Genomic DNA, 22,404 nt, shown 5'->3' with positions numbered 1-22,404 from the left:
CAAACAGTTCTACTTTAGTTTCATCTGACCATATGACATTCTCCCAATTCTCTTCTGGATCATCCAGATGCTCTCTAGCAAACCTCAGATGGGCCCAGACATGTACTGGCTTAAGCAAGGGGACACATCTGGCACTGCAGTATCGGAGTCCCTGGCGGTGTAGTGTGTTACTGATGGTAGCCTTTAATATGTTGGTCCCAGCTCAATGCTGGTCATTCACTAGGTCCCCCATGTGGTTCTGGAATTTTTGCTCACCGTTCTTGTGATCATTTTGACCCAGCGGGGTGAGATTTTGTGTGGAGCCCCAGATCGAGGGAGATTATCAGTGGTCTTGTATGTCTTCCATTTACTAATTATTGCTCCCACAGTTGATTTCTTCACACCAAGCTGGTTGCCTATTGCAGATTCAGTCTTCCCTGCCTGGTGCAGTTCTATAATTGTGTTTCTGGTGTCCTTTGACAGCTCTTTTGTTTTCACCATAGTGGAGTTTGGAGTGTGAATGTTTGAGGTTGTGGACAGGTGTCTTTTATACTGATAACAAGTTCAAACAGGTGCCATTAATAAAAAGTCAATACAGGTAATGAGTGGAGGATAGAGGAACCTCTTAAGAAGAGCCAGATATCTTTCTTTTTTTGTAGGTGACCAAATACTTATTTTCCACCATAATTTGCAAATAAATTCTCTCAAAAATCAGAAAATGTGATTGTCTGGATTTGTTTCCACATTTTGTCTCTCATAGTTGAGGTATACCTATGATGACATTTAAAGGCCTCTCATCTTTTTAAGTGGGAGAACTTGCACAATTGGTGGCTGACTAAATACTTTACCAGTACGTTGCTGGTCCTTGTTGGGCATAGATTGTAATGTTGTTGTTTTTTTTTTTTTCATGCAGCTTTTGGGCTGAAAAGAAGAGGTTGGTAGGTATGCCCACCATTAGAATACCGCCTTTCATCCACCCACTTCTAATGATGGGAATACATGCACCATTTTTTTTTTTTTTTTAACTGTGGTGGTGAAATCACCCCCTACAGCGCTGGAGTCGCTGATTTGCGTATTGTGGGAGCAAATGCTGTTGCTGTCAAGATAAATCAGTGCTGCAGCTGAATGGCGTACCTGCTAAGCAAATGATGGTTAACAATAAAACAAAGTAGCATTACAGTACAACAGTAACAGTTACCATGCCTGCAAAGCAAATACAATAAAACATAGTAAAAGAGAACATTTTTTTAACGTAATCTGTGCCTAAAAAATATATGCAGAAGCATGGGGGCAATCCGCCCCTAATGTTAGGAGCAAATCGCTCCTCCACCCCTTCCCCCATGCTTTGGTATATAAGCTCTTTTTTTTTTTATTTTTTTATGTGGTGGTGAAATCACCTCCGACAGCACTGGAGTCACGGCTTTACATATCTTGGGAGCAAACGCTGTTGCTGGCAAGCCGCTGGGGAAAGCCACCGGTGAATAGATCGCATGGTGCCACATGCACCAATCTCGGCAGTTCTCAGTCTCTACGTGACTATCTCTTCCCTCGTAACCAGAAAACTATATGTATAGCCTGTGGCCCTGTCACAGAGTTTATACTTCTTGACCCCATATCTGGCACACTTGCTGGGAAGATACTGTTTGAAAGACAAGCGGCCAGAAAACTTAATCGGGGACTCATTAATGCAGACAAATTGGGAGTAAGCAATACTGCAAACCATTGGTTGAAGCGGTTTACGAGGGGCCGAATTTTGTAGAGCCGATCATATCCCCAGTCACCCCGAGGGCGACAGACTTCATTGTCATTGAAGTGCATGAACTGCAAGATCTGCTTGTATCGTGCCCTGGTCATCGAGGCAGAGAACACAGGCATATGGTGATGGGTCAGTGGACCAATATGACCAGAGCTCCCTCTTTGGTTATGCCCATGAGGAGGGATAGGCCCAGAAAGGTCTTAAATCCGGAAACCGTAATTGGTTTCCAGTCTTTGGCAAGGGTTAAATGGGGATTAGCGTCAATGAATTGACCAGCATACAAATTGCTTTGGTCCACAATAGATCTATAGAGATCTTCTGTGAAAAACGGCGAATAAAAATCAAGTGACGTAAAATCAACTGTTTCCATCTGAACTCCTGGTTGGCAAGTAAATGGGGGAAGTACGAGTGCTGCAGAAGTGGTGGGTTCCCAATTAGGATTGGCGATGGGCCTGTCTGTTGTCTTCTTGGTGGCTGCAGGACACCATTTGTGCTAGCCACTTCACCAGCTTGAACTGCATTTATGGGACTCGCCACGTTACCACGTGTTACTGCAGTGCTGGTTTGACTACAACCATTGTGTATTAGGCCGCTGGTGCTTGCCAGTTCACCAGAAGGATGAGTGGCGCTAGTACTGCCTCTGCTCCATATGAGAGCCCTGTGGTTCTTGCACCTCAACGACAGCACAAGGATGGGGTCTGGTGTGCCTGACCTTGGCAGAGACCACAACTCCGTCATCGGAGCCATCTGTCAGGTTGCCGCTGCTGTCTACAGGATCGTATTCTGAGCCTGAATCTGACAGATGAGCGACTTCTTCTTCACTGTCTGTCATGCTCAGAAATGTATAGGCCTCTGCACTAGGGTACCTTCGATTTGACATTTTGATCTCTAAATTTACTGGTACACTAGTGAGACTCGGGTAAAAAAAAGCTCCTGACTGTGACTGATTCAAACGCTACCAGAAAAACTGTTTGCGTTTGCAGGGATCAGGCCTGACTCTGCAAACACTGCAGTTGTGTGTGTTGTGTTTTGTAAGTGACAGTGATCGATTGATACTGCACTTGGGTGGGCTGAGCGGAGGGGCTAAATGCAGGTGCTAGCAGGCATCTGGGCTTATCCCACTAACACTGCGTTTTTGGGAACCCTAAACTGCTGGGGACGCTAGTATAGATCTGATCAGATATTGATCCGTTTAGACACTACTGTAAATTATAAACACGTATATACCGTACTGTCAAAAAACCAAAAAAAAAAAAAATGTGTAGCAGCCAGCACAGCAATGGATAAAGTTGCGATAAAAGTAGGAAAATGGGTGAAATGTACAGCTCTTAAACAATCATATAAACCGTGACAAGCAATATGAATAAAATGTGCACAAGTGAGTCAAAAGAGTCCAATAACAGGACATATGTCTATAAAAAAGGAAACTTCAACGTGCAATATTAAAAAAAAAAAAAAGAGGACACTGGAGGCTGTATTCCAGATCTAGCCAGCAGTGAGAGGGCCGGGCCGGGAACTCCACTGACATGCTGACCCCGCCCCATGTGTAGCCTGCATGCTCAGAAAAGAACAGCTCTAGTTAGAGCAGTGATTGGAGTGGGCCAGAAGCTCCACTGACGCGCCCTCTCCAATAGCTGCTCTGTTCTGAGTGGAGCTTCCGCCCCCCCCCCCCCCCCCTCTCTTCTAGCTAGTGCGCGAATACAGCCTCCTGTTTCCTCTGTGCAGTGCACTCTGCAAAGCTGTCATCGGGGCCCCAATTCACAGCAAATCTCATGCAGTATATCCAAAGTCTTTGATAATCTCATGCAGTATATCCAAAGTCTCTGATAATCTCGTGCAGTATATCCGCAGTATCTGATAATCTTGTGTGGTATGTCTGCAGTCTCTGGTAATCTTGTGCAGTATGTCCGCAGTCTCGGGTAATCTTGTGCAGTATGTCTGCAGTCTCGGGTAATCTTGTGCAGTATGTCCGCAGTCTCTGGTAATCTTGTGCAGTATGTCCGCAGTCTCTGGTAATCTTGTGCAGTATGTCCGCAGTCTCTGGTAATCTTGTGCAGTATGTCCGTAGTCTCTGGTAATCTTGTGCAGTATGTCCGCAGTCTCTGGTAATCTTGTGCAGTATGTCCGCAGTCTCTGGTAATCTTGTGCAGTATGTCCGCAGTCTCTGGTAATCTTGTGCAGTATGTCCGCAGTCTCTGGTAATCTTGTGCCGTATGTCCGCAGTCTCTGGTAATCTTGTGCCGTATGTCCGCAGTCTCTGGTAATCTTGTGCCGTATGTCCGCAGTCTCTGGTAATCTTGTGCAGTATGTCCGCAGTCTCTGGTAATCTTGTGCAGTATGTCCGCAGTCTCTGGTAATCTTGTGCAGTATGTCCGCAGTCTCTGGTAATCTCGTGCAGTATGTCCGCAGTCTCTGGTAATCTCCTGCAGTATGTCTGCACTCCTGTAGTATGTGTATTAACCACTTAAGCACCGGACCATTTTGCAGCTAAAGGACCAGGCCCCGATTCGGCACTGCGTCGCTTTAACTGACAATTGCGCGGTCGTGCGACATGGCTCCCAAACAAAATTGGCGTCCTTTTTTTTTTCCCCCACAAATAGCTTTCTTTTGGTGGTATTTGATCACCTCTGCTGTTTTTTATTTTTTGCGCTATAAAAAAAATAGTGCGACAGTTTTTTGAATTTTTTTTTATCTCTTCACCGACCGACACAGATCCGTGCTATCAACCCTCCTCCTCCTGCTAGCAGCTTCAGTTTTTATTTTGCCTACCAAGGAGAATGACCTAGTAAACCCTGCAGGCCTCTCGGTCCATGTTTTTACTGCAGGTTTGCTGCTTTTTGCGCAAGATGAGACATCCTAAGATCTTCTATCAACTGCCGACTGGGTGACAGGCTGGTTAATGAAATACTTTTAGTCCGGCCATCGAGCGTGAGCAGGCCGCAGCTACAGCTTGGCAGGCCTCAACATACCTCATGCTACAGAGGTGGTCGTGAGCTTCAATGCTCCGGGGTATACATATGACCGGGCTACTGACGTCTGGATCACAGTATACTGGGCCAGTAACCTTCCCTGTAACTGCTCAGGAGTTGGCTACCACGGAATATCTCCCAGCTCTTCAAGAGCTAAGTACGGCTCTCCCTGCTTTGTTGGGGGGAGCAGCTGGGCATTCCCTGGGGGGTTGATTTGGGGGCCACCTCACCTCCTTGTCTTCTCTCCCAAGTCCCTATCACCCCTCCTTTCCCCCTTTGAGGGGGGTGTCTGCTGCGGGTGGTGTGTGTGTGTGTGTGTGTGTGTGTGTGTGTGTGTGTGTGTGTGTGTGTGTGTGTGTGTGTGTGTGTGTGTGTGTGTGTGTGTGTGTGTGTGTGTGTGTGTTGTTTCTCACCTGTGGGGCTCTGTGCGGTTGCTGTTCAGTCCTGGTCCAGGTCTGGGGGTCCAAAAAAGGCAGGTTTTTGTGGAGGATGTCTGGGTGTCAGCAGGCAGTTTGTTTTTATTCTTTTGCTTCTTTTCACCTCATGGCCGGCGGCCATCTTGGATTTGGGAAAGCAAGGGTGGTGAGTCTAGCGCTAAGCACCCCCCCCCCCCCCCACCCACCCCACCCCACCCCCACACGGCGGCAGCAGGAGGGTGGGACCTTCACTGTCCTAAGTCCCCTTGCAGATGGAAGACAGGATAGGGTAAGCATGGCTTCAGATACTGGTGTTTCTTCCCCCAAAATCCAGGCTATAGCAATCGGGTCACCTGTGGTTGGTGCAGTGCGCATGGACACCCTGACGGCATTCCTGGACTCCTATGTTGCTAAGAGAGAGGCGGCACATGGCAGGAAAGGTGCACGTAAGAGGCCCCTGCCCCTCCCCCGTCCTCTGGGGAAAGCTCTGATGCGGACTCGGGCCCTGCTGCGGCTGGAGACCCCTGCTCTGACCTATCGGATGTGGCTGACCAGGACCCTTCAGACAGTGAGGATGATTCCCCGTCCAGGTCCGGGCTTGACAAGGCGCTTGTTGGAGCACTTATCACAGCTGTGCGTGATACCCTGAAGATTCGGGAGCCAGCGGATTCCTCTGCTGATGTACCGGTCCTTTTTGGGTCCCGCAAGCCAGCACGTTCACCTAAGGTGTTACCGTATTTGACTTATTTTGACAAATTCATCTACAGGGAATGGGGTTGCCCGCAACGGACCTTTATCGGTCCCCAAAAACTTGGCGGTGCGCTACCCCTTTGAGGAAAGCCTTCTCAAAAAGTGGTCGGCTCCTCCGGTCGTGGACCCCCCAGTATCCAGGTTAAATAAAGTAACCACAATCCCGGTTGAAGGGACTCCTGCATTCAAGGATCCCACGGACAGGAAGGTCGAAGCAGTGGCTCGTTCCTTGTTTACGGTTGTGGGGTCAGCCGTGCGACCTGTACTGGCATCCGCACTGGTGTCAGACACTGAGTGGGCAAAACTTTTGCACCGCGAATTGGGAGAGCAGAATGCCTCCCCTGTCTTCCTGAAGTTAGGAGACCAACTAGTGCATGGCCTTAAGTACGTTTGTGACACAGCCCTGGATACTCTCCCTCTGTTATCCAGGGCCTCAGTGTCAGCCATGGTGCTGAGGTGCCTTATTTGGCTGAAATGCTGGTCCGCTAACCAGGCGTCCAAGAAAGCCCTGACTGATATTCCCTTCCTTGGCGACCGGCTCTTTGTAGCCTCGTCGGATGACATTATTAAAAATGCCACGGGTGGTAAGAGTACTCTACTACCACAGGCCAGGAATGCTAAGTAGCCACGCCGCAGGCAAGGGCCCTCCTTTTCCGCTCACAAGCGGCTTTTTCGTCTGCCCGTGCTAAGGCAAAATGACCCCAGCCCGACAGGACGCCCACGGATGGTCAGAAGCGTCCCTGGAACCGCAAGCCTGTGAACAAAGGTGCTACCGCATGAAGGTTTGCCCCCACCCACATCTCGGGTGGGGGGTCGCCTTCGGGAGTTTGCAGCCCGTTGGACCTCCCGGTTATCCGATCAATGGGTCTGCGATCTGATTTCCACCGGCTACAATATAGTTTCTCTCTTGGCTGCCAAACAGATTCTTCCCCTCCAGCATACCCGTGTCCCCGGTTCGCCGGGAGGCCCTTTTGGGGCGGTGAGGGACTTGCTGAATCAGGACGTGATTGTACCAGTTCCGGAATCGGAACGCTTCCAGGTGTTGACTATTATTTGATTATGTGCATACACCTCAATCATTGTAGTAGTATGGACATATACATATCTAGATCTGAGAGATTTTGTACAAAAGAGGTAGTTCAATCAGCAATACACATTTATAGGGTTACACAATATATACAAATTACACACCAGACAGTATTTACAACACAATGTACAGTGTAGGTCCCCTGGCTTACATAATATTTACAAATTACTCACAGAACCATATTTACAATACAATATAAGGTGCAAGTTTAGAGTTAGATTACCTGTTAACTTCAGGTCAGCCCGTGGTGACTGCCGTGTGTTCCCACACCAGAGTGAGTTGGCTTGCTCACAAAGCATTATATCCCCCCCTACTTTCTGTAGTGTGGCTAATATAATTCTCCCTAATTGGTCACTGTTCCTAGTAAATGTATATTGGGAACAGCCTGATTGGATGAGTCAAAGAAAGCTGTTTACTTCCCAGGTGACATGTTATCAGGGAAAACAAAAGGCCAGGCTTTGAAGTTGAACTAATTACAGTAACACCAACACAACACTCAATACTTTAAATATATATTTCCCTCTAACGGAAATATATTTCTAATTACAATATTGTACAGTTATTAATGGAGATTTCACATAAACTCATAAGGCTACACCGGGGTTCTACTCCAATCTGTTTGTGGTTCCCCAGAAGGAAGGGGTACATCCAATCTTGGACTTGAAGGCCCTCAATCACTTAGTAAAAGTGCAGAGGTTCAGAATGGAATCGGTTCGCTCAGTAGTCGCTGCACTCCATCAAGGGGACTTCCTGGCGTCCTTGGACATTCAGGATGCCTACTTGCACATACCCATATGCCTCCGGGATCAAAAGTTTCTGCGTTTGGCAGTCGGGGAAGCCCATTACCAGTTTGTGGCTCTTCCATTTGGCCTGGCATCAGCCCCCCGAGTCTTTACCAAAGTACTAACTCCAGTATTGAGTTTTTGAGACAACACGGGATCGCGATCGTGGGTTACCTAGACGATCTCCTCCTGAGAGCTTCTTCTGCCTCAGAGTTAGAGGAGGATGTGGCGATCACCTTGCAGACCCTGCAAGCGTTTGGGTGGCTGACTAAGCGTCTGGAGTATCTGGGGTTAATATTGGACTCCAGGGAAGCAAGGTTTTTTTCTCCCCTCAGACAAATTGCTGACTCTCAGATCTGCGGTCAAACTACTGTTGAACCGCAAGTGGTCATGACTCCGTTTTTGCATGCAGGTGCTGGGGCTCATGGTAGCCTCCTTCGAGGCAGTACCTTATGCCCAGTTCCACACCAGAGTCCTGCAAAAGGAGATCTTGACAAAATGGGACAAATCTCCTTTGTCCCTGGATCGGCAGATTCAGGTGAGCCTGCCAGTCAGGGACTCCCTGATCTGTTGGTTTAGGTCCCCAGGGATTCAGGCCGGAAAATTGTTCCTTCCTCTGAAATGGATGGTGGTCACCAGACGCCAGTCTGTCCGACTGGGGTGGAGTGATGGGGATTCAGTCGGCTCAGGGCCTCTGGTCGACGGAAGAATCCAAGTTGCCGATCAATCTGCTTGAATTGAGAGCGATCAGGCTGTGCCTCCACACGTGGTCGACGTGTCTTCAAGGGCGTCCGATACAGTCACACAACGCCACGGCTGTGGTGTATATAAATCACCAAGGGGGAACAAGAAGCTCAGCCGCTGCTCGGGAGGTCGCTCACATACTTCGGTGGGCAGAGCGACACGTTCCAGTCCTGTCGGCCATTTACATCCTGGGGGTAGAAAATTGGCAGGCGGACTATCTGAGTCAGATGCTGGATCCAGGAGAATGGGCATTGCATCCGGAGATATTCAGGCGGCTGTGCCTGAAATGGGGCACACCAGATGTGGATCTATTGGCCTCCCAGCTCAATCGGAAGGTGCCAAGATTCGTGTCCAGGAAGAGAGATCCGTGGGCAGACGCGCTGGTGGCTCCTTGGGATCAGTACCAGCTGATCTACGATTTTCCTCAGCAGAAACTGTTGCCACATCTGCTTCGCAGAGTAGAAGCCGAGGGGATTCCAGTTATCTTGGTTGCCCCAGATTGGCCTCAGCGAGCCTGGTACGCAGACCTGGTGCGCCTGGTGGCAGGCGCTCCCTGGCGACTGCCGTTGAGAGAGGACCTTCTATCTCAAGGTCCAATCCTTCACCCTGCTTTACCTTCGCTGGCTTTAACGGCCTGGCTATTGAAAGCCAGGTATTGAGGAACAGGGGTCTGTCGGACTCAGTGATTCCAACTATGCTGAGGGTGCGGAAATCTTCTTCTAGGAAGATATACCATCGTACTTGGAAGACCTACATCTCCATGTGTGAGGGGAAAGGGTGGCATCCGCGCTCCTTCTCTATATCCAGGATCCTGCTGTTTCTTCAGCAAGGTGTAGACCAGAGGTTGGCGTTGAGCACCATCAAGGGGCAGATTTCAGATCTGGCTGTCTTTTTTCAAAGACCCCTGGCGTCTCACTCATTGGTGAGTACCTTCGTGCAGGGGGTGCGACGTGTAGTCCCTCCGGGACGTCCTCAGTTACCTCCCGTGGGATTTGAACCTGGTGTTGGCGCTTCAGAAGCCGCCGTTTGAGAATATCAGGGAGATTCCTCTGCTGACCCTTTCACAGAAGGTGGTCTTTCTGGTGGCCATCAGATCGGCCAGGAGGGTTTCTGAACTGGCGGCCTTGTCCTGCAAGTCGCCTTATCTGGTCATCCACAGGAATAAGGTGGTGTTGCGTCCGCAACCATCCTTTCTACCGAAGGTGGTCTCAGCCTTTCATATCAATGAGGACATTGTATTGCCATCATTGTGTCCTAAGCCGAACCACCCCAAGGAGGTGGCCCTTCACGCTCTGGATGTGATTAGGGTTCTGAAGGTGTACTTGTCTGCCACTGCTTCCTTTCGGAAGTCAGACTCAGTTTCTTTCGGTGGCTGGTCCTAAGAAGGGCATGGTGGTCTCGTCGGCCACTATTTCCAGGTGGATCAGACAGATTGTAGTCCAAGCCTATGCCTTGAAGGGGCAGGTGCCTCCCTTTCCAGTCACGGCCCACTCTACGAGATCAATCGGAACATCTTGGGCCTTCTGACACAAAGCGTCTGTCACTCAGGTGTGTAAGGCAGAGACCTGGTCGTCTGTCCATACGTTTACCAAGTTCTACAAGGTAGACGTCAGTGCATCGGCTGATGCCTGTTTTGGCTGCAAAGTTTTGCAGACGGCCGTGTAGTTGCAATTGAATTTTTTCCTGTTTTTTCGATGAAAACGCAGTACTGTTTTGGTTAATGCACTGTTGCATTACTTCCACAATGTCACCCAGCCCTAATATAGCATAATTCCGTACTGAACATGTTTAATATATAAAAAAGCAAAATAAATACTCACGTTTAGCAGTAAAAACAAGCACGTGTATAGAAGATGAGTGGTGTCAGCATGTTCTCCCAACGTGTTTCGACTTAAGTCATCATCTGGGGTCAAAATGCATTGAGAGAGCATGCTGAGACCACTGTCTATATGCCTGCCTTCATCCTTTTAACGGTGGGGCTGATTGCCCCATATCTACTGACTCGACTCACATCCCATATTTACCTGGAGCTCATTCCTGGATTGTGAACCTGATCCCCTTGTTACATTATACCACAAAGTTTGACTCACTAGGTGTACACCTATTTGAGTTCAATCCCTCTGGTGTCTCTGGTGGTGGATCTACTATCAATTGTTATCACACCCTATGCATACAAAGTCACTCGCCATATCATATGCACATATATGTGGTTGAGGATTATCATCATAATTTGTATATGAAGTTGAGGCTTGCCACTGACACCCCACCCCCCCTTTTTTTATATAATATATATATATATATATATAATGTGTGTGTATATATTGCACGTTGAAGTTTCCTTTTATATAGACATCATATGTCCTATTATTGACTCACTTGTGCATATTATTTTATTCTTATCGCTTGTCACGGTTTATATGATTGTTTAAGCGTTGCATATTTCACATATTTTCCGTTTAGATACTATACTGCTAAGGCAAGTGTATGGTGTGTCGTGGGTGTTGGCGCTACTGGCACTAATCTGACGCTGCCTGGGGCGAAACAAAGACCCTGATTGATGCTAAAAGCTAACTGATATCACCCACCGGGCGATCAGGGGGTTAAACCTTTATTGGGTAATATACAGCGGGTGCTCTGATGCTATAAAAAACAAACTAACCAGTGTCACCCATAGCACTAATACAGTGATCACTGGTGACGGGGTGAAAGGGTTAACCAGGGGGCAATCAGGGGGTTATTAACTTTATTAGGTAATATATTGGGTTACCTGAGGTTATAAATACCTGACGATGAAACTAACCGATTAACTAGCGTCACCAGTGACAAAAATATGGCAATTGATTAGTGACAATGACGACAGGGGATTTAAGCGTTTACCAGGGGGTTGAAACCTTTATTAGGTAGTAAATATGGGGGTACCTGACGCTATAATAACCTGACGGCTAACTAGTGTCCCCAGTGACACAAATACACCGATTAGTGACACTGGAAAAGGGGTGAAAGGGTTAACTGGGGAGCGATCAAGGGGTTAAACCTTTATTGGGGGGGTTGGGATGTATTTGCCCACCCGTGTCATTCTGCCCACATATATCGGCGTGCGGCAGTCAGGAACCGGTTAAGGGGGCACAAATCTTCCGGGGCTGAAGTGGATAAGGACACAAGTCCCGGTCATGCCACTGCTGGTTGTGAGTGCCCTGTATGTGTCCTGTAGTAAAAAAACAAAAAGATAACGCTGTTTGTGTAATGCACTTCAAAGTCGTCATCGTAGGAACACATTTTGGTCATTGGAGTAAGCCATTAGGATGTAGAAACCCTGAATGTACTGTAGCTAACAGAGGAACCATAGTTGTGATAGAAATGTAAGGCACTGTTGGATTCATTGATTATCTAATTCTTTTTACATTTCTTTGACAGGTATTAAAGTCGTGATGTACTGTGAATGCTGTTAATCAGTTCCGTTAACTGCACTGAAATGTTTACAACCTCCCTGTGTTGATCCAAAAGGCTGGAATCCTAAGAATAACACTGAAAAATAGTATCCTGGATCAAGATGGGCAAATTAGGTATTCTTAGCTGGTCAAGATGAGAAATGCAGCAACTGTTGGAATGAAGAATTTGGGAACCTTGACCATTTTAGTACTTGACAGCTGTCCTGTATGAAATTCACTCAGTCAGTTTTGTAAAGCAAATTGCACTGTTTTAATGTTCAATAATTTTTTTTTTTTTATGACGTTCGAATGTTCATTCTAAACCATATTGTATTTCATTTAAAATAACAGGGACTTCTGGTTCTGGTCACCTGAATATGCATGATCAGTCTAAATCAATTAGCTACAAATTATAAAATTACACACTACAACACACTACTATACAAGCTATATTTTTCAGAAATCTGTTGTACCTTGATTCCTTCTTAAATCATTTTGTTTGTATATAAACATGGGAGCCTTTGAAGCATACGTATACCAAGAAGCTCTAGCTGTTGAAGATTTAGCTGAACAAACTGGAACATACAGTATAGCAGCAGCTGGATTTATCTCTAAAGTGAGGTACATTGTAAAAAAAAAAAAAAAAATGTTTTTAAATTGTAAAACATGTGCGGGGATATAAACTTGTCAATACCTGTCCTTTTTTTTTTTTTTTTTTTTTTTTTAAAGACGTGCATAGGTTTCTGATGTACAAAAGTTATAAAATGCAATTGAGCACTCTACTATTTTTCAATTAATAAGAAAACATGAAGAATTAGTGGTAAAATTTAGAGCAAATTTTATGATTTTATAAATTTTTGAATCATCTGCCTGCGCTGTAAAGCTTCAAAAATTCCAGTTTTCTTCTTATTGTTATCAAAGACATTGAAAATAAGTGTTTCATTGTTTTTCTTTATAGTGCATTTTTTTAAGTTGAATTTGGTTTCATTTCGGTGGGGTCAGTGCATGTGATCGATTTCAACGGAACGCAAAGGAAATGACTAAGACATATATAGACAGTCACTTGTCATACATTTGACAGACTGTAGAATATTGAATTGAATGTTGGGACCCAAACTGTGGTCTATAAGTTCACATGCGTGCTTCTAATCCACAACAGACAGAAAATGCTGCGTATGAGTTTTTTTTTTTTTTTTTTTCTTTTAATTTGGGATTATCAGTTTGCAGAAAAAAAACAAAAACATCAATTTTTGAAGATTAAGTTCAGTTGGCTTGTAAAAAAAAAAAAAAAAGCCTTTTTTTGGTAGTTCCCCCTTTCTGTAGTAGTACTCAAATGCTCGTTAGGATTACATGTCTACATATAACCGCAGACTTCCTCCTTGCCAGACCATCAGTTCAACCAAGCCACTTTTCTTCAACAGTTGTGTGACCGCCCGTCTCACTTAAAATATGTACATTACAGGAGTAGCGGTCCTGTACCGCATGCTAGGACATTGAGGGCCTGTCCACATTGCAGGAGTGGAGGAGCGCATTAAAAAGACAGCTGCTCTGGGAGTGAGGAGTAAGGTTTATATTCTTCTCTGTTATAGCCCCTATAATTAACAATCATTAGAGCTTTATTAAAGAAGAGGTGGCTATTAAAAGGGCACTTTTACAAGCTGCTTGATGTTCAGTTGTTTTAAGAGCTGCACATATTTCCAGTGTTCATGTGTTTTACATGTTAATTATCTGTCTTCCATTGTTTAATCCTTTATTACATATATAAAAATATTTAAAAGTGCAAGTAAATTCAAATGGTTAAATATACAGTTGAATCCTGAATTTGCCAAAATAATTCTGTGCCATAATTTCTGTTCAGCCATTTTTTCATCCAGATCTGCATAGACACTATGTAAAGGTCTGACTATTTACTTTTTTCCCCACTGCAGTCAACTTGGTACAGCTTAGTTTAGCCTGTAACTGGATAATGAAGGGATATCAGTTCAGTAGTCATTCGTATGCTATTGTTTCCAATCTGCAAACTTTATTTGCTAGGTCCAGTTTACTATGTCATACAGTAAAGCTTGTTTGGCTTACAATGTTTCCCCCTTTCTCTTCCTCATGAAATGGTGTTGTGCAGGGCCAGACCTGCATATAGGCAGATGGAAACAATTGCCTAGGGCACTCCATGCCGCAGAAAGAAAACAGCCCTACTGTAGAAGCGCTGTCGATCTACTTTAGTTAAATTCACAGACAGTCCAGAGAGTGGAAATTTGGTTGAGAATATACAGACAGGGATTCTGTTTATGCTGTCACTTTATTTATTCCCACCCATTCCCCTTCTCAGTGATGCCCGAGAAGCTAAAAAGCCAGGGCAAGTATTGCGAGATCACCCCCAGATTCTAATTGGCTATTAGTTTGTTCCAGTAAAGAGCTGGAGACAGTCTAACACATTTTCTAAATTTGTCAGCAGTGGGCTTGTTCTCTGGGCATTCAGTAAAAGGGAAAGCAGGCAAAGTTGATAATCAAAATGTTAATCAAATATGCACATTCTGGTAGTTTGTATTTAAACAAGCCTTCCACATGACATTGCCTGGAATTTGATAGGAAGCTTAGACATAGCAGTTTGGGGATGATAAGGCTACGTTCACAGCCGTGATTAAGACTGGTGGGAATTGTAGCAACAAAAATCTTGTGTTTACAGCTCTGGATGAGAGTGGTTAGGTGCGGCCTCTGGCCCCATTCACTATGACAGGTCTATTCACTATGACAGGCTATTCGCATCTGTTCGCACAGCCAGCGATTAATTGAAGTTACTGCTGGCTGTGCAGAGAGTTGTGAATAGCTGCAGCCATCGGCAACCTGTCATTATAGTGAACAGGGCCAACGGCTGCACCTAAGCGCTCTAAACTGTCGCAGTAAACAAGATTGCTCAGGCCACAACAATTTACACAGGCCTTAATCATTTGTGTGACTGTAGCTGTTAACAAGCCTACTCAGTGGGCAGAATTTCAGCTGTAGATTATTTCACAAAGGGGTACGTATCAGTTTTATCTGGGTTTACTTCTTCCTACAGGTTTGCTTTCAGTATGTTTTCCTCTGCAAACCACAATGCAATGCAGGCTCTTTAGTTCTGTGCTGAGAAGTATTTGCATTGGAGTAATCAGCGTATTTGGCATGCTTGGGAGCAAATTTGATGAAGTTTTGTTGCCCTGGAGGCTAGGTTTTACTAAATGAAAGAAGTGTGCCAGCACTGTAAAGTGTCACTAATTGTGTATTGTTATAAGTGTTTCTATTTTACTTTTTTGCCATTGTTTTACTTTGTTTCTCTTTTGTAGTCCCCCCCCCCCACACACACACACAATAATTCAAAGCTTTTTGCAGCAAGACCATAGGGCTTCTCATTTGCTAACACAGTACAGCATAGCATGAAATACATGCTGTTTTAGAATGCAATCCACCAAGATACTGGTCTTTTAGAATGTTGAGGGATCTCATATTGATAAAGTTATATATGAAATATTGAAAACTGCCCTTTTTGCATAAAGCACTGTCCCAGACCTAACCCTAAATTTATAGACTCTAAAACTGCCTACATGGCAGAGTGGTTTAAGTGAAATATGAAATATTCAAAACTGCCTTTTGTGCTGTGCATAACTTATTAACCCAGACATAGTCTTAAGTTTGCAGGCACTGAAACTGCCTACTTTGGGCAATGGATGCAAGATAAATGTAAACAATGAATTTTTATTAATGCTTTCCATAAGCTGAAAAATCTGTAATTCCACAACATGGATCCTTATGGTATATGCATCACAGTAGTCTGGAGCGTTAGTAATTATTGTACAATGCTTAATTTATGCATAAAGAACGCCAGATTAAGTAAACCTTTTCTGTAGCTTATAAAATCTCTGAATATTTGTTAATTTTGTTTGAACTTGCTAGCACTGCTTATATCCAGATGATCATCTAGAGAATAATTGGCTAGAATCGTGAGGACATCTCCATGGCATTACTCATCAAGTCTTCTTAATGCTCCCAATCCTCCACATTGTCTTCTGTGCATTCATGGCCTGAACTTAGTCACTTCAATGGGAAAACCCATCAACAGTTTAACTAGTAGTAGCCAATCACATGCAACTGGAGCTGTTCTGTAATGTTGAAGATGTTTTGTAACGTGTTCCTGCCACTTCAGTTTTAAAAACATACTCCAGATTCTTTACCCACACAGGTAGCACAGACATCCTTTTCCAATCGCCAATTCAATAAAAAGAAGATATTCAATATCCAAGAACTGTTTGGGAGTTGTGAATGTTGTGGAACCATCTTGTTCTAGTTAAATAATACCACCCTTGGTGGGTAAATCTGCATAAGTGTACATTTTTTTAATTCACATGTCTGAATGTGTAAATTGGCAAATCGCTGGAGTAGAGACATGTGAGTGCCATTTTAACATCTCTACCATGGTGATTTTACAACAATGGATGAGATTATGAACTAGAACAGGGTGGTCCCTCAGCTTCCAAACCTTCCATCCTCTTGTTGGACAATTAACATCTGCCTTAACACAAACCATGGTTATTGGATTGAGCTGTCTGTGAATATAAGTGCTGGTGCATGACATTCATTTGCACTGAGGAAGTGACTTAGGTAAGATATAAAACACCTTTATATCAGACCAAGTCCAGTGGAATGTGACTACTACTAACTATACCAGGGATAGGCAATTAGTGGACCTCCAGCTGTTGCAAAACAAGTCCCATCATGCCTCTGCCTCTGGGTGTCATGCTTGTGGCTGTCAGTCTTGCTATGCCTCATGGGACTTGTAGTTCTGCAACAGCTGGAGGTCCGTTAATTGCATATCCCTGAGCTATTTGAACTGGATAATTGATCAGTGGGAGCCATGTTATGTCTTTTCACTCTCCCACCATTGATCATTTTGAGAATGCTTTTAGTTTTTTCCCCTTAATTTGGCAAATTATTGTAGGTATAGGGTGAACATTTACTGTAATTCTTTTTGACAAAAAGATGTACTGGGTCATTTTGGATGAAATATGTAAAATGTAGTGCTTCGCAGAACTGTTTAATTGTAGCTTCTCTAATAGTGATCACTGAGCTTAATATTTTCTATATTCCGCAATCTTGACGATTCCATGATTTTATTTTAGTTCTGATATCAAAAGCACAGTGACTTAGAAGAACCTGTGTAGATTAGCTTTAAAGGTTGTGATGACAGAAATCTGGGAGCTGGCACTGCTTGGTTTAAAGTGGTTGTAAGCCCTTACATATACCCACTGAAGTGACTAGTCTTGGGTCATGCACAGAGATGAAACAAATCCTCCTTCATAAGCTCTAGAAGACAGGGGTGGGGATCTGATGTCATACACTGCACAGCACAGAGAGAAGAGTTGAGTGTGATCTGAGACCTGAGTGGAGGGAATGGGCACCCCCCCCCCCCCCAAATACACAGTCTCCTAGAGAAACATGCATAGCTGGGGCTGTCAGCCACTTGCTGTGTTCAGAAGAAGGGGCAGGCATTGTCTGGTGTTGGAATATTTGATCAGAAGTCACTCATGCAGATAAAGGAGAAAAAGCTAGAAATCGCACTAGGTGCTTTGGATCAATGCAAGTGTATACTATAGAGGGATATGCTTTGTTAATTTTTCATCTCATTGGTTTATTACCACTTTAATTTTAAAGCCCAATAGAATTTTAAGTTTAAATTGACTAAATATATTCCAGGTGGATCAAAACAAAAGGTGTTCAAAATCTTACAACAATTTTCTTTAGAATACAGCCACAAAATGAGTAGAAAAGACTGGCCTCTGCCAAAATACTGTAGAGAAGGACCCTTGCCCTCTGTATGTGGAAACAGTAGTCCCTCTGCAGAGGTCTGATGCATGCACCCTGTTGAGCCAGACCTATTGTTCTGCAACCAGCAAAGGTCAGCAAGAGTCAGACCTCTGGAGAGACCACTGCTTCGACCATAGGAAGGGTCCTTCCCTACACATTCACGCAGGGGACAAACGTCTTCTCAGATGTGTGGCTGCTTTATAAATAAAACAAACTGTAAAGCCAGCCATAGATGGTTCGAATTTTGTGAAATTCAAACCATGTATGGGCAGGCTGGATGTACCCTAGTTGATTGATCGATCAACTTGGGTACAACCAGCCTTCCAGATTTTACATGCATTTATTGCTAGCTGCTGCTCTAGCCGCTAGCAGTAATCACTGTGTTCTCTTAGCAGGAATGGCTTCCCCTGCCAGGAGAACACAATGGCTCTGCAGGTCTGTGTTGATGGGGGAATCTAGCAAATTTCTATCTAGCGAATTTGCTCCCTGTATGGCCAACCTAAGACTTTGCAAACCTGTGTGCATTTAGTTCATTCAAAATGGAAGTTCTTTTGGACTTTAATGAACAGTACCAGATAACAATTAGGAGCAATTTGTATACATCTATGGCTGTCCAGAAAGCACTGCAACCACACTAAATTTACTTCATCTCAATTCTGTGTAGTCAACTGCTGCCAGAATCCACAGAGCACATTAATAAGTTAGTAAGAGTATACATACTAAAGCCTATCCTCTGTAACTTCCTCCTTCAGCTTTCTGTATAGGCAATCACTTTCAAATTGCTAAAGTAGGTTTCAATCTGTTTTTTAGTGCAGTGTTTTACAACAGGATTTCTGTGAGATTAGCAAGGAGCCTCTAAAGTTGGAGTTTGGGGTCAATTCTCCTGCATTACAGGTTTTCAAAAATTTAAAAGGTTTTTAAAATGACTGTGGTGGACTGATGTAATGCCTGCATAAAACAACTGAAGCACAAAGAACATAGGCTGTGTATGACTTTTAGGATTTGTTTTTTATTTTCAGTTCTTATTTGAGTACACATTTAAAGAATGTCAGAACTGTGCTCATTATTGCGGCTTCACTTTTAGTGAGTCGCTGACCTGAAATAAACAGCAATTTAAGGCTGAAAAGACCAAATTCCTAATTTGCATATTGGTTTTATGTTGGTGATAGTGGAGCCAGATTAAGAAGCAAGTCAGCTCTGGCGGCTCACCTATTTGCTTCCTAGCAGGTTTATTTTAAAGCCCTGTACATATAGGCTTTAGCTTATATAAGAGCAATGTGTACAGCAAGCTTTTACTAAACATTTATAGTTTTCAGACAGATTCAAGCAGCCTTGTTTTAGTACACAACACAGATCTTAATAGCAGTGCAGATTTTCAATTTAAACAAGCTTTTAGCAGACTTCAGTAAGCGTCTGTACATATCAAAGCTTGTTAAATGGTTGCTGAGTCCTGCTGACAGCTTGTTTAAAGTGACCCTAAGCACTACTGTTAAGATCTATATAGCATGCAATACTGGAATTGAAGTTTGCTTTAAAAACTTTATCAAAGCTGCTTAACATTTGCTAAAAGCTTGCCAAGTACTTTGTGAAAGCTTGCTGTGCACACTGCTCTTATACAATGAATCCCAATGTGTATAAAGCCTAAGCATGCTAATTGGGAAACAGTCGTTTTAATGGATGGTGATCGGTAAATCAGCAAGGAAAAAAAATAAAGATAGTTTGTGATGCTGTTTTCTATTCCGAAACAATATACAAATCATTTTTCTACTTGTGGCCTTGTAGACACATTTTCAAATAAAAATAAGTCTGAGCTGTTCAATTTAAAGATGATGTGCATTTAAAGAGGGATTCCACCAAAAAAAAAAATATTAAAAGCCAGCAGCTATAAATACTACAGCTGCTGACTTTTAATAAATGGACACTCACCTGTCCCGGGTTCCAGCGATGCCGGCAGCCGAGGCCGATCGATCTCTCGGCTGCTGCAGTCACCATTCTAGGTGAGGGAATCGGGAAGTGAAGCGAATCGGCTTCACTTCCCGGTTCCCTACTGCACATGCACGAGCCGCGCCGCGCAATAGGAAATCTCTGCGCTGTCACTGGGACCCGTGTGTGTCCCAGCAGACAGCGCGGCAGGGCAGGAAATGGCGTAGACTCCCACGGGAGTCTATGCCCGGAAGTGGGTGAAAATACCTGTCTCTGACAGGTATCTCCACCCCCCTCCCCCCTGAAAGGTGTCAATTGTGACACCGGAGGGGGGGAGGGATCCGATCAGCGGAGGTTCCACTTTAGGGTGGAATCCCGCTTTAAGTGTTTCCAAAGTCAGTTCCATTAGATATAGTAAACTGTTGTTTCAAATGGAGTTAAATATTTGTAGCCCATTTCTAGCCAGGACTTTGTTTTTGATAGAGTAAGGATTTCTGTCTGTGTCCTTATTGGATAGGTTTCTGATCTGTTTTCTTTCTTGGTGATGTGTATTGAGGTACGACAGGGTGACACTGGGACTAGAAGTAAGGAGAAATCACTTCAATGGAGACATTAAAAATCTGGCAGAGATTTAACCACAAACTTTGTGGCTGAAGGAGTTTTTCTTCTTTTTTCTTTTTTTTTTTTTTTTTTTTATGGTTTTTGTTTTTAATAAACCATACCTTGATACAGCACTAATACTGCATGTTTAAAATAATAATAAAGAAAAAATAGCTAAGTCAACAATGTTAATTTTGGCTCTAGCCTTGTAGACCGATTCCTACATTATTATACTGAGAATATGTTAAAATGATAAAGGAAGAATAGAGGAATTTCACAGCACTAATGTCACTGCTTACAGTAGACACTGGGGCATCAGAAGGACAATAACAAATCAGAATTAGGCCAGTAAAATGCCTGTGGAGATTACATTACATTACTTTAAAGTGAGCCTTTTATTCTAAGCTGGGTTCACCTTTTTAGGGCGCACCCTCCCTTTTGCTGCAATAAACTGCAAAAAAAGAAAAAGCTGGGTAAAAAAGTTGAATATGCTTCCACAGTCTTTCGTACTATAGGGTTTGAGGTCATCATCCCGAGTAGCCCAGTTCTAATGAGATGATGCTGGATCACCTACTCCATTAAATCTAAGCTAAAATTCCCAATGGTCTCGTCAGGATGACGTCACCCTTATCTTTCTCAGAGAAAAGCAAGCTATATTATCTAACCGTTTTTTGGTTTTTTTTGCAGATTCATGTAGCATTTCAGCAAAGAGGGGGGTCTGCTTTACAAGTCGTTAACACAGCCACCTTCTTAAAACCCCCAAGATTCCCTGTTCTGTCTGTTGCAAAGCTGTTGGGACCCTGACATCTATTGCCTATCAGACCCAGGCAAACTCCTTGTGTGAAAATGCCCTTCTATTTAGTGGAAAAACAGATTCTTTCAGAATCACGGTTTCTGATGGCACAGAGCTGCCATTAGCCCAAAGCTGCATCATTCAGTTTGCCCATGGTAATTCACCAGGTCTTTCACAGCCCCATCAACCTTGATACAGCTTTGGGAATAAAGAGGAAATTTGAAATATTAAAAAGTAGTATAGTGTATAGAGCATTTTTCTTGGTGTCTACACTGATTCTACTAAATATAATATATAAAAGAATACTGCGCTCCTTTAATATTGATGTTGGTTTCTAACAGGCACAACAACAATACAAAATGTTTTACTGTCCTAATATTCTCTGTGCTTGTTATATTTCTCCTTTTTTACCTTATAATGTGGCAGGATAACAAAGGCGAGCACTGAGCCTTTGGATGAGAGGTCAGGCAGTTCTGAGCTGCTTCCTGACCTATACCCAGGTAGCCATGTGTTTTTAGTTTAGTGCAAGTTACTGCTGCATTGGTCTATCCCTGTTCCACTATTTTGTACATATTGCACTCTATCACTTGTTTATAATTACAATAAATTATGATTCTAATTTGTTTGGTCATTTATTTATATTGTGATAGAAATTCTGTTGCCCTGTACACGGTCAGAAATTCCGACTGAAAAGGTCTGATCGGATTATGTTGTTGGAAAATCCGATTGTGTGTGGGCTCTATCGGACTTTTTCCATCCGAAGTTCTGACACAGTTTGAGAGCTGGATCTAGACTTTTTCCGTTCGTTTTTAGAGATTGCGGACCGACAAAGTGCCATGCATGCTCAGATTAAATTACGAGACCAAAGCTATTGGCATACTAGCCTCTACGTAGTTCCGTCGTACGCAACGTACGTCGCCTCGTTCCGAACGATTGGATTTTCTGACAACTTTGTCCGACCGTGTATGCAGGACAAGTTTGGCACAAAATCCAATGGATTTTGTTGGAATATCCAACCGTGTCGGTTCACACATGTGCGGAGCGGCCACAGTGCTGTTTTGAAAAGGGTCCTTATGTGTTTTTGTCCGGTTCAGGTGCAAATTCAGGTAAAACTTAAATTGCAGCTGAACCGTTGAAAAGAAACACACCGGTGAACCCAGCCTAAGTTTTCTACTTTACATTTAGCTTAAACCTGGTCTTTAAACCTGGTCTTTAAACCTGGTCTTTAAACCTGGTCTTTAAACCTGGTCTTTAAACCTGGTCTTTAAACCTGGTCTTTAAACCTGTCGAACCAGTGGGGACATATAATAAGAGTAGACACACATTAGAAGCACTTGTCATTTTA

General features: G+C 43.8%; 1 protein-coding gene across 3 annotated transcripts in view; it reads left to right on the top strand.

Moving 5' to 3' along the window:
• YTHDC2 (YTH N6-methyladenosine RNA binding protein C2) overlaps window positions 1–21,678 on the top strand; it is a 274,280-nt gene extending 252,602 nt beyond the window's left edge. For all 3 annotated transcript variants that reach the window (XM_077462267.1, XM_077462265.1, XM_077462266.1), the window contains one exon: window positions 11,898–21,678. The gene's annotated coding sequence lies outside the window, so the exon portion shown is untranslated. The remainder of the gene's footprint in view (window positions 1–11,897) is intronic.
• Window positions 21,679–22,404: the final 726 nt, after the last annotated feature.

This window comes from Lithobates pipiens, unplaced genomic scaffold (assembly GCF_037356315.1).
Source record: "Lithobates pipiens isolate NorthernLeopardFrog02 unplaced genomic scaffold, aLitPip1_a1.2 Scaffold_3, whole genome shotgun sequence".
Classification (NCBI taxonomy): Eukaryota; Metazoa; Chordata; class Amphibia; order Anura; family Ranidae; genus Lithobates; species Lithobates pipiens.
The sequence above is the reverse complement of the archived record's forward strand: the minus strand, read 5'-3'. Positions and strand labels throughout refer to the sequence as shown.